Source organism: Cryptomeria japonica, chromosome 8 (assembly GCF_030272615.1).
Source record: "Cryptomeria japonica chromosome 8, Sugi_1.0, whole genome shotgun sequence".
NCBI classification, from domain to species: Eukaryota; Viridiplantae; Streptophyta; class Pinopsida; order Cupressales; family Cupressaceae; genus Cryptomeria; species Cryptomeria japonica.
The window spans coordinates 516,591,270-516,599,070 of NC_081412.1; positions in this window are offsets into that span (position 1 = coordinate 516,591,270).

Consider the following 7,801-nt stretch of genomic DNA (forward strand, 5'->3'; position numbering starts at 1 on the left):
CGTTCTTAGTTATGATGTCCTCATTTAGACAATCACCAATATTGGAGGTATAGGAATTCAATATAGAAAAACCAACATAATAAAAAATAATATTTCCTTATTATTTGTACCACAAATCCATAATAAATTCATATATTGAAATACTTTGGACAAATTTATAAATTTTCAATTAATTTGCATACCTTGAAAACTAGAAACTTCAAAGAAAATGCAAACATAGGATGCTAGCTGGATATTAAACACAGAACTCCTAAAATATCATAACCAAACACTTCATAATCAAATCACACAAAAATTTAGATCCTTTGTGAATTTTATTTGAATCCAACTTTGCATTAGCTAGAGATAAATTCTTCTCTAAAACCAATCTTCACCTTTGCATTTTCCTCTTATGGTTGTTGTTGAACAAACCTACTCAACGTCCACAACCAAGTTTGCAAGAAAATTCAAATACCAAGAATGAGAAGTTTCTCCTCACAACCTCCTTTTATAATCGCCTCAACAAACTTTTAGAAAATATATATTTTTTACCTCTTTGAGTGACCTTTATTTTACAATTTACTTTTTTGAAGCATCAACTTACATAATATTTCCCTTTTAAATAATAAAAAACATGGTATCTTTTAATTTTAATTTTAATTTTTCAATAACTTAAACAATTAATTATTTAAATTATTTTTTACACATCCACCCAAAAGTTATGGAAAATATTAAAATATCCTAAATTTGAACTTTGATTATGCCAACGCAACCTTACTTTCTTGAGATATCAATCTTTATAAAAAAAATGGCGTTTTCCAAATATAGCAATCTCCTCCATGAAGTGTGAAGTGCTTTTAGAATTTCAAAATTGCATCTCAAAAGTACCATTAGACCCATTTCAATATCTTGAGGTCACTACCACTATCATACTTCATTTTAAAAAAAAATAGTAATTCTCCAAGGGAGTTGGAGTTTTTAGAGATGTTGGAAGGAGTAAAACAAATAGGACATTATAGTCCTCCCTCCTCAATATTTCTTTTCCTCGAGCAATCACAACTCAAATAACTAAAACGTGATTCTATGATCCCAAATCAATCAAAAAATATTATATGTCCTCCTACCACCACTAATCTCTATCAAATGGCGCTGGTGATAAAAATGCAACAATGAAATAACTCCACCATGTTTATATTGCACTACTCTTGTATTTATGTGTGCTTCACCTAGTTATTTTGATGGCTCTCAAGGATAATTTACCAATGAGAATACTTCCCACACAACTGATCTCTAAATCATAATAGTACTCATCACCTTGTGACGGTCCTAAGAATGCAAAACCCGTAACTAAATCATTTTTTTCAATATAGCAAATTTTGGAAAATTGTTGGAAAATATCAATCTCTTATCTAATAATAACAACGATGATATTCAATGCTTAGACCATTACACTATGAAATTCTATGATTGTATGCAAATCTAAAGATTTTGTTGCATTAATACAAAAAAATAAAGAGATATTCATCTTCTTTATCACGTGAAAAATAGCCACTTTAACATGCTTAATAAACCTATCTTGGATGAACATAAAATATAAATAAAATGATCAAATTTTACTTCACCATAAGGTAGAAAAAAAAAGAATGGCACCAATCAATGACATCAGAAGAATATTTCATAATATAGGACTTATATGGAGAAACCCTTGTGGGGAAAATCTCCACGAAGAAGAGCGACTAGGCATGAATAATATTTACTAACAATATTGCAATACATTCGCTTTCATCAATCCTTTATGTCTTCAAAGAGACAACAGTTTGTTACTTCTCCAACTTGCAAAAAGTCATTACATTCTACTAACCCAGTGCACTAATTTTTAGAAGTGTTGGTGTGAGAAAAACATTGTTAATTCTCAAAAAGGAGGTCGAAAATACCTCCAAAACCATATGCCCCCTTAGAATACATGTAAAATTAGGAAAAAATAATTATCAATCACATGGCCTTCACATGGGAACCTAACCCACAACTAATCAAATTTCATCAAATCTAAGTGCTTCATGACTCTGATAGCTCCAATAGCTCCTTAAATAGATCATGCAACAATATGCACACTCATCTACCTGATTTGACATGCAATACAAGATGCCCCCCTTCTCAAAGAAGAATCTAAGGAGTGCTGAGACACATAAGGATGACTTAGGAATGCAAGGTTGATTTCATCTATCCTAACATTCTCTCACTTGACATTATACATTGCAATTACATCCATGAGATACATAAATATTTAATAATCGAGTGTAGTAAGTAAGTCATGTGGTCTTCCTACACCAACAAGAGAAAGACATCCGTTAGCCAAACATGTACCACTTTATTCTTCAACATGCTCTTGTTCTCTACCTAGATACTTGTAATAGCAACCAAGGTAACTACCATCAAGCTATAACTCCTCACTTCCTCCAACATGCAACCTGGAAAATAAAAAAAGGAACATGCCAAAGTGAAGCATACCAACTATTATTGAATCTTGCAACAATCCATACATAAACACAAGAATCAAAGTAAAATGATAAGAAAGGCTTTGAGTAGTTTCCTTACTTATACCAATATGGAATAGCAACCACCAAATGTTGCTAACTCATATAATCTAATCATGCCTCAAAAATAGGGTAAACCAACATAGATAGAACTTGATTCCATCAACCTAAAACTATAATCAAGTTTGTATATCCATCCTCCTATATCAAATGCAACATACCTATTCACACGTGACCATTGATAAGGACACCTAATGAAGTGTACATCAAAATTGAATCAATTTTGTGGAGATAACTAATCCACATATGAGTCATCACACTACAATCAATAGACCTTGTGTATACCTACAAATTGCATAACTCATAAATCCTAATTCAATAAAACATTTAAACTCATTAAAACATTAATAATCAGTAAACCAAGATATCAAAGAGGATAACCTACCATATATCCAAAAAGTCTCATTGCATATTAATGTCAAATATGAAAATAGATCAAGATATATCAAGTTATCAAGTTTACCTATAGTACTTCACATAGAGGATGTGGCTAACTCCTTTATCATACGGTGTTAAGGAAACATATAATGATATGCAAATTTTTCAAACAAATATGCTCCAATACCTCTCTCACCACTAGTCTCACCAACTCTTCCAAGTTCTTCACTCTTAATGAAAGAAAGAGATCAATTAACCTCCATTTTGTCACTAAAGAAGAATGAACAACACATGACTGCAAACATAATGATTGCCATGACTCCGAGAAAAACTCAAGTCCAATGTTATGTGAATGCAAACATTTAGGAAGAAGAATAGGACCAAAGAGAGAACCTGCAAGTCAAATGATATTATTGTTCCACACTAAAATGTACCAAGCCATGTATAGTACGATTTCCTTCATCATTCCCAGATCAAGAAAGGATATAAACATGTTAAAGTTCAAGATAGAATGAAAAAATGGCATCAATAGATGTAAATATCTTGTACCAAAGGTAGATCAAACAAACTAGTCTTTCTCACAATAAATGGAAATATGCCCAGACTCACATAACATTTCTTGTACCTCTTAAAATAAGTCCTCATAACTAGTTTGATATCTCAAAACTGGAAGCAACAAAGAGAACAATGCAAATCCATAAAAAATATACATCTTTTTCTTAACAAGTCCTTGGAATTTGTATATTCAAGACTAACTCATGTATGAGAACACAAGATACAAAGTGAAGAATACATCTAATATTTAGGTAGGTGATTCCTCTCAGATCATTCACCTATTGAGTAGATCAAGAGTTGTATTCAAGATTTTCTTGTGAACACTGAAGAGGGGAAAACAGATTTGAAAGGTAAACTGATCAAAACATAATGAAATAAACATGTAGAATGCTAAAATATCATTAAAAGACCATTTCACCTTGCTATTTTACCTTCTCCTTCGGATTGAGCTTGATGAAGTGAAGGCGCCCCTTGATAATGCTCCACTTGATGTGCTCCTTTGATTGCTGGATGTGGATGGCTCTCTAATATTGTGCACAAATGATAAGGATGAATGGTAAGGATGAGATGATTAAGTTGCCAAGATGATTTCCTAGGCTCAAAAGGGCAGCATAAGCTTACTGGATTTCAAGATGTTCTGAATGAAGGGATGGAGCCCTATTTTATAGGAAGAGGAGAGGAAAATGAATGGCTAGGATGAATTCAAGATGAAGGGCTACGATTTACTTGTGAGCTCACACAAGCTCCAAGAGAGGGTGTGGAGACCAGGAAATATGCCCTAAAGGCATTTCGTATCTCCACGCTCTACAAGATGCATTGGAGGAATTAAAAATTCTCCAAAAATGGATATTATGGGGATTAGAAGAATAAAAAAGAATTAAAAATTCCTTGGGAGAAGGAAATGTCTAGAGGAATGTGAGATTTTGAAAATCTTACATTCATCTAGAAAAAGAGCATTTAAAGCTAGTGGCAAGATGAAAGGACAACAAGTTGACTTTGTGGCTAATCATGATGATTAGCCATTAACAACTCATTAGGAGGGGGATTAGAGGAAATGTTAGGTGGGATTTATATTTGTAGGAGAATTTGACTAGGAGAGAGAATGAGTGGAGGGAATAAAACATTAGAAGAAGAATGTTAAATGAGTTTAGGGAGTTTCTAGAAGAATTTATTAGGTTAATGATGAATTAAGAAAATGATTTGTAGGAATCATGTAGGTTAACTAATTAATTGAAATTAATTAGCTAAGAGGAAGATTTGTGAGGATTTGATTTTTTAGAAGAATAAAGAAAGGGATTGATTTATTAAATAAATCATATGCTATAGTGACAATATTAATTATATTTAATTAATATTGAGAAGAATTTTAATTAACATAATTAATTAATTAATTATGTGAGGAATTAAAAATAATTAAAATAATTATTTTTAAGTGTATACATTTTGCCCCTCTTTGAAGCGAGGTGTGATGACACATTGATTCAAAGAATAATCTTGTTTTGACGTTGATATTGGTTTGATAGGATGCCCTAGCTCTTGATTTATAGATTATGGTATGGTGATGCCCCCTCGGGAGATCAATTGAGGTATTTGATCTTTGGAGTTTTGCGAAATTGATATCCTGATAGATTTGATTTGATTCGATTGATAAGATCTAGATTCAGTCTGGTTTCAAGAAGAATTCATCCTGTATAAGACAAAGATAATCAAAGTGTCTGGTTTCCGGAAGGATTCATCCTATATAAGACATGATCGATCACAATGTCTGGTTTCAGGAAGGATTCATCCTGTATAAGACATGATAAGAGTGTATGGTTTCAGGAAGGATTCATCCTGTATAAGACATGATTGATCACAATGTCTGGTTTTAGGAAGGATTCATCCTGTATAAGACATGATCGATCACAACGAACGTCTGGTTTTAGGAAGGATTCATCCTGTATAAGACATGATCAGAGCGTTTGGTTTCAGGAAGGATTCATCCTATATAAGACATGATCAGAGCATCTGGTTTCAAGAAGGATTCATCCTGTATAAGACATGATCAGATCGTCTGGTTTCAGGAAGGATTCATCCTGTATAAGACATGATCAGATCACAATGTTTGGTTTCAGGAAGGATTCATCCTGTATAAGACACGATCAGATCACAACGTCTGGTTTCAGGAAGGATTCATCCTGTATAAGACATGATAAGATCACAACGTCTGGTTTTAGGAGGGATACATCCTGTATAAGACATGAATCAGAATCAGAATTGATTATGTGAGGAAAAAAAAGAAAAATAGAGGAAGAAAAATTAGGGTGGAAGGGATAAATGAGGAAGATCTATGAAGTAGTTGTGAGGTATTTGGAAAGAAGAATAAGAGATGCGAGACCGCGGAGGAAAATGGGGGCAATTGAGAACTCCATGGGATTATTGAGTTTAGGGTTTGATGGAATGATGGTGAGATTTTGTGCACAATAAATGTGGAGAGCCAACCTTGTTTGATATTGCCCTGAGTGACTTGCACCACTAATTATAGAAATCAGGATGCCATGAGAAACCTAGGGCGTGGACTGACTCTACAAACAAACGGGAATTTCTTGCACACAACAATGCAAGTGTTAAGAAACACTAATACAAAGTTGTGGGTTCGTGCAAGGAAACCCTCAAACACACTAATACCTCTTGTACACAAGAAGGTAAGTGTTGATAAACACTAGTACCAGGTCACCAGTTTATACAAGAAGGATCCAAAACATGCCATACTATGAAATATGCCCCAGTATGCACCTATCATAACACACTTGGATATGGAAGAACCCAGGCAGTCGTAAATAGTGGCAGTCGTAGGGCAAAAGATGCAAGCCTATATGCAAAGATCTAACAAAATCTAACAAGTCTCTTCCTTGTTACCAAATGATACCCCTTGCCAAGAGTAGAACTAGGATGGACTTGGAATTGTTTCTCAAGACTTCTTGAAGCTTATACAGAGGCATAAAAGCTCAGTTTCACTGGGACGTTTCTTGTTCATGACTTAGGTGAAGACTCATCATCATACGCATGTTTTATTGGGAGGCGGAAAAGAAGGAATGTTGTGCATGGGTGGGCTAGATGGCAGATGATTTGTAGTATCGACATGATAGACAGTGGATTCGGTTATTTACCTTGGTGCCTGCACAGAGGTTTTCACCAAGATACTTGCCCATAGCGCCACGAATTGTTTTTCTTTCTTTTTCTGATTTTTTTTTTTTCTTAATTTTTTTGTATCATAAGGTGCCTGTTTGCCAGGTTTGCACCAAAGTGACGATTTTTTCAAGATCATTTTTTTAATATTTTATTTTATTTTTTTGACAATTTAAGAGTTTCTGAGGACTAAGCATAAAACCTTTTGAGGTGCATGATATTCATCGGATCATCCAAAGGATCGTCTTCAGGAGTAGCCAACTGATAAGCTCTTGATCCATATTTCGCTGTGATTACATATGGTCCAAGCCAATTAGGCTCGAACTTGCCTTTCTTTTCTCTTTCTTGTAGATTTTTCTGATTCTCCATGAGGACAAGATCACCAACTTGGAATTCTCGGGTTCTGACTTTTTTATGATAACTCATGCGTAGACAGTTTTGATATACCCGGAGATGATTCAAGGCCTCGAGGCGCCTTTCATCTAACAATTATAGCTCTTGTAACCGGGCAATTCTATATTCTTCCTCTGGTAGGATGTTTTGCAGCGATACCCTTAGAGAGGGGATCTCGATCTTAAGGGGAAGGATAGCTTCGAAACCAAATACTAGGGAATAAGGAGTGGCACCTGTGGGGGTGTGGATGGAGGTGCGGTATGCCCACAATGCAGGATGGATTTGGAGGTGCCAATCACGGCCCGCTTCATTGACTGTCTTTTTGAGGATTTTTATTAGGGTTTTATTAGAAGCCTCAGCTTGGCCATTGCCTTGGGGATAATATGGAGTGGAGAAGCAGTGTTGGATGTTGAATTTTTGGCAGATTTCTTTGACATCCTAGTTTTTAAATTGTTTACCATTATCTGTGATGATAACTTTTGGGATGCCATATCGGTAGATTAGGTAGTTCAAGATGAATTTGGATATTTGCTTGTCGGTGGTGAAAGAGGGATAGCCTCTACCCACTTGGTGAAGTATTCGGTGGCGGTGATAATGAATTTATGTCCGTTGGAAGATGAAGGGTGGATTTTCCCAATGAGATCGAGCCCCCACTGCGAGAAGGGCCATGGTGTAATGAATGGCTGCAATTCTTGTGACGGTGCATGAATCTTGTCGCCATGCTGCTGGCAAGG